Source organism: Neolamprologus brichardi, unplaced genomic scaffold, assembly GCF_056152115.1.
Source record: "Neolamprologus brichardi isolate AB-2024 unplaced genomic scaffold, ASM5615211v1 NODE_ptg000031l+_length_7269946_cov_1, whole genome shotgun sequence".
Lineage (NCBI taxonomy): Eukaryota > Metazoa > Chordata > Actinopteri > Cichliformes > Cichlidae > Neolamprologus > Neolamprologus brichardi.
The window spans coordinates 417,999-423,814 of record NW_028270136.1 but is presented as its reverse complement, the minus strand read 5'-3'; the positions used below and the strand labels follow the sequence as shown (position 1 = coordinate 423,814).

The window sequence follows — 5,816 nt, the reverse complement described above, 5'->3', positions numbered from 1 at the left end:
TGTCCAGGATGTACCCTGTCCCTCTTGCCCTATCACTTCCGCAGCCCAGATAAAGATAAGAAGATGGGTGGATTGGAAGTTGCTGTAAATCCATTGATTTTTTTTTGTTGTTGAACATTACTTAATATGAATACAACATGTACTACAGACATAAGTTACATTTCATTCATTCAACAAGATTATCATTGGTGTAACAAACAAATATTTTACTAGTTCATGTAACAAGACTGATGTTTGATGTGCCAAAGTGTTTAAACAATATAAGATGGATTTAAATAAATTTAATTAGACTAACGTGGTGCAAACATGTTGATTGAACAAAAGTCAAATTAATTGAATGTTAATGTTAATATTATGTTAAACCTACACACATATATTGTGTTGACACAACACAATCAAGATGGATTAATATAACATGATTTGTTTAGATGGAATATAAGTGGCAAGATAAAATTACTTTCATCCAATGAATTGTTTTTTTGAGTGCAGAGATCCCTTAGCTACACCTTCCCGAGTGCCCTCCTCTCTCTGAATTAATTTATCCCAGCCCTTCTTCTGCTACGTCTATTCATTATCTAAATCTCATTTTCTAATTTCTCTCGATCCTACAGGTTCACTCGTCCATACCGTGTTCTTGTGGGCCGCTGTCCCTCCATCAGGGTGTCCCATTCAGTGATACTGCTTTTTCTACGGCTAAATTCGACCAGAACAGAATGACATGTTATTTCTTTATGTTATATCCGTTCTTCACTCCTTGCCCCCCTTCCTCTTCTCTTATGTAATTAAGCAGCCGTCGTATGTAGCAGTCATTCATTCTCACTGGAAGTCAAGGTCTGCGTTTGTAGTGAAGGAGGACCTCTCTGGTTGTAGTTTTAGATACCCAAGTCACACTCCTGGAGCGGACTACAGTCCAGACTAAAGTCCAGAAGCCGGACCCGCGGCAAATATGAGAACAATGCATGACGAGGAATGTGCTGGGTGGCTACCTGCGCTGCCGGTTTGCCTCGCGAGTGATGTGGGCAGGTGAGGGCGCCATGGGATCGCTTTTGATGGCATACTGCAAAAAATAAAATAAAAATAAAAAGGTAAATATCCCACTATAGCTCATCCGGCAATAGCTCATCCAAAAAAAACTGTTGGTGTGTGTGTGTGTGTGTGTGTGTGTGTATCGTGTATGTATATCTATAGGCCTATGTATACATATATGTAAATTTAGAAATACACACACAAAACTTCCAAGATGGATGAAACAGGCATGAGAGAGAATAGCTTAAAAAGGGACAAAACAAAAAAGGAATGTCCAACTTTTATGAAAACTGACATTTCTGATCAACCAGTTCAGTATGAAAACATTGTAGTTAACTTGTGAAGTTGACTGCAAGCTGCTCCGGAGGTTGCCTTCATCACTTCACAGTCGCAGAGATATATGACCTGAAACTTTCGATGGATCTGAATGAAAACGCCAGGTTGCTGTAATCAGAAAGAGAAAGAGATTGGTAGTCTAAACAAATTGCCTAGGGTCCACCAAAAAATTTTCCCCAGGGATCTTTAACTTGTTAATCCTGCCATGATCTCACCTGACGGTGACGCTGTAGCTCTCTCCTGCCATTGATACCGGCTCGTCATCTTTATGCACAATCTAGAGACGTTATCGTAACGGATATTGAAGATGGATTGCTAGAGAACACCGGTGATTTGATTTCCGAGGTGGCTACGATGAGGGCCGAGGACGGTCGTCCATTACACAGCTGATACATATTGTTAACTGTACACAAACCTTCAGTGTGCTCTATAGCGAAGGATTTTAGAGGGAGAGGCATGCAAAGGGTTTATATTAGGCAGCCAATGACAGTTTCGGGCATGCCACGCCCAAAGCGCTCGGAAGTTCTGACGTAATTTTCTTATATATTATTAAATAATCTGCAGGCATAATTAAATATTTTTGCCATATTTTCATATTTCACCGTCGCTTCAAACAAGAACCAATCGTGTTTCACCGCTTATAAGCGGGCAGGAGACTGAGGCGAAGTCGCCCTGACTGTCAAGCTGCATCCAATTACTGTTGCAGCCCGTAGTGGAATTTCCCCACCGAATACAAGTTTCTAAGCTTGTGTAGCAGCATGGGTCTTCTTTTAAGCTGGAAACATGACAAACACTCACACACACACACATTTCAGTAAATGCTGACGTTTCTTTTTTACCAAAAAGAAACGTCAGCATTTATTGTCCACAGATTTTGTAGATGGTGTTTTTAGAACCCTACAAAAAGACTCCACTAATCAAACAAAACATTAAGAGCAAGTACTTGACGACGATGGGAAGGTAAAACTCTATTTTAACAGGAAGAAACCTCTGGCAGAACAAGGCTCAGGGAGGTGCAGCCATCTGCCACAACAGTTGGGGGTGAAGGGAAGAAGACAGAACAAAACCACACTGTGTAAGAAAGCCAGAGATTAATAATAACTAATGATTAAATGCAGTGTGATGTAGAAAAATTTATCAAAACTTACAGAATTGCCAATAATTCATAAAAACAATAATATACAACTTTCAGAATTCATGGATATCAATCACTCTATCATCAGCTTAAAATATACCTTTTTGCTACTGCAAACACAGACATGCAGTGGTTACTTGAAGCAAGTCTTGCTAAGGCAAAAGTATTGTTTTTCTCTTCATATAAACATTTTCTCTATATATATATCCATCTACCTCACAGCTCTGTTGCTGTCAAACTGTGCTGGCACATCTACAGCATTATGTGCTACATCTGCTATTTACAGCAAATGACAAGTATGTGCATGTCATGTCCTAAAGAAACAGGGAAAACAATCCAGCAAAGAATGAACCAGGGCCTGGAAGGGATGATGTCAAGAAGCCATTCTTAAGGCAGATAAACAGATAAAGCTGGTTTGAGGCTGCATTTAAATAGTAGTGTTGGGAATCTTGTAAAGTGTAATCATATTATGAATGTCGAAAAGTGCCATCAGATTTTGATACACCATGCAATGCCATCTAGGGAATGGCTGGTTGGCACAGGTTCATTTCTTAGCATGATAATCATCCCAAACATACTGCCAGTGCAGTACAATTATATAATTATTGCAGTAAAGTTGTAGCTGAATAGAAAACCAAACAATGGAACACTATCATTCTCATCATTAATGAAGCAGTGTAGGATCATGCTTGACAGAGAACAGCACAAAAGGTAGCCAACGTACAAAGAAGAAATCCAATAGTTCTGGAGAAGCAACTTAAAAAAATGACAATAAAGCTTGCCTAAAAAAGTTCAGGCTCTAGATCAATAAATACACATGGTCATACCAAATATTAACCTTAAATCTAGTTCAAATTGTATATGTTCTACTTTCATTTATATTTGCATCTCTCACCCCAACTAGTTCTCATTATTCTACTAAATATATAGAAATGAGATGTGGCTCCAAACTTCAATGATTATACAGCATATATCTTAATGACTTTATAAACAAGAAGTGGGTGCACACGTTTGAAAAATAGCATCACCATTCCTGAAGAATCTCTTTGATTTCTGTATTTCTATTTCCCTGATGAGCATCGGTAATAAATATAGATTCTCAGACATTTTGTTGCTTGATTTTTTTCTGTCTACAGCCAATGACTTAACAACAGTTGTTCTATAAATGTTGACATATATGATCCTAAAAAAGGACACCCAGACTGTGCTTCATATTAAATTTGTACTAAACTAAGTCTATAATTGCGTTTTTATCATAGCCAATATAGGCCAGCTGGACTCAAATGCTGGACTTGGAAACTCAAAGTTCAGTTTTATTTCCAGTGAAGTCAGCAACACCACACTGCAAAATGAGGGAAACAGTGATCAAAGGGTCCATGGAGAAAAAGAGTCTAAAAATCCAGTTATACACAAGAAACTCCTCTCAACTCGGGTTAGGCTCACTCAACACCAGAAAAAAGAATCCAGGAATCTGTGCAGAAGAGACAAATGGTCAGTATCCAGAAAAAAACAGGAGCAGGATAACAACACAGTGAACCAGTTTCACTAACTGTATAGCTTACCAGTGCACAAAAGACTGACTGCCAGTCATTATATTAAGTAATGGCCTTGATAAGCTCATTGGAGATAGGTGGGTGATTATAGGGGAACCCAGAATGAGTCTCAACCATGGGCAAAGACAATAACAGCACACAGAGAAGAGGAGAGAATCTTGGCATGAGAGACCAACAGGAGCTAAACGCGGTGAAGTCCATGACAGTTTTTATATTTGTATTTTTAGATTTATAGTTTTTAGATTTAAAATCATCTGGAGGCACCACAAGTTAACTCATTATGTTATTCATAGCATGTTTTATGCATTTTGTGCAATGTATAGCAAAGAATCTGTGAAACTGCTCATTTTTTCTTCAGTGTACACTACTGACTACAACTATGCATTTGTAAAAGAATAATTGGAGATTCGTGTACACTTGGTTTTGTGAACACTGGAAAAAGAACATGCAAACGAGTACATCTTTTTCCAGTAATGTTAAATTGTTATAAAGGAGCGATGGTTCTTAGATGGGGCACTTATGAAGAAGATGTAACAGAAATATTGACCGATGTATGGGAGAAGCTCCAAGATAAACATCTGTCCATACCAACCATCAACTTATTTTAACAATCAACTTATTTTAGAAATGGACTCTTTCTAATCCAAAACAGAGGTCTCATTGGCCTCCAGAATGTAAACCCAGTATAAATAATAAAAGTTTAGTGTTGAACATGAGCATCTTAAACTGTCTAATTATTACATGATCAATATGGAATACGGCCACTATTATACATTTGAAACACAAAACACATGGATCTGGGTTGCATCTGAAGTCCAAATGGATGCTTTGTAAAAAATAGTCTCTCAAATTCTGCAGATGAGAACACATGTGGTGTCCAGAGACACTTTTATTAATAATCTCATGCCCTCCTCAGCTTTCTTATAATGAGTACAATCTTGTCTGTAAACATGCTCTGTTCTCTAGCTTGCTGAAATTTTAAATCATCAAAGGCTGAATTTACAAGTGATGTGGGCAGGGGTTTGCTGTGGATAACACACCCTTAGATTTATCCACAATCCCTAAAGTCTATATATCCCTTTAATCTATAGACAGTGTGTGCTTCAATCTGTGTGTATGTAAATAAGTAACAGGCTTTGGAGATTGGCCTTCTGTTTTCAAAAATGACAGTTCATTTTTTTCTCTCTCCCTCCCTTTCTGTCTTTTGTAATTTCTTAATGGATATATACACTCTCTCTCTCTCTCTCCCCATAATTATAAACAGAGGAAGATTTGCAGACACACACACTTTTTTGAAAATGGTGCCCCCCACCCCCACCCCACCCTGCAATCCACCCCCCAGGCAAGCTCATATAACCAGTTACCATGACAGCCAGGCCCCAGATTGCAATAAAGTTTTACAACACAGAAAAAGGCCCCAAACTCCCACTCTGCCCCCTTTCTGTGTGTCTGTGTGTCACTGAGAGGAATTGTAAAAAAAAGAATCCATGTCAAAACACACTATAATCCTTTTCTCCCTCTCATGCCTTCATTACATGCTTTCTCTAAAAGGATTCGTGAGGGGATTGAGGTCCCCCCCATTTTTTAAACAGGCTGTGGGCGCATTAGGGGAATTAAAACATATTTATGGAGCTGGATTTGCATTTCTTACAGGCAAGATACACACGGCCCATGGTGTCATTGTGTGTCTGAAGGTCAATCAGTTTGAAACCAATGCGCTGTATTAAATGCACTCTTCAGAGATCAGCACTTTGATCTGCTCTGGT

At 38.6% G+C, this 5,816-nt stretch overlaps 1 long non-coding RNA gene across 1 annotated transcript; it reads right to left on the bottom strand.

Moving 5' to 3' along the window:
- Positions 1-332: 332 nt before the first annotated feature.
- Positions 333-1,765, bottom strand: LOC118455464 (uncharacterized). The gene is made up of 3 exons (XR_004844151.2): positions 1,578-1,765; positions 1,364-1,470; positions 333-1,057 (listed from the first exon to the last, which is right to left on the bottom strand). It is a non-coding gene; the product is annotated as an uncharacterized LOC118455464 (long non-coding RNA).
- Positions 1,766-5,816: the final 4,051 nt, after the last annotated feature.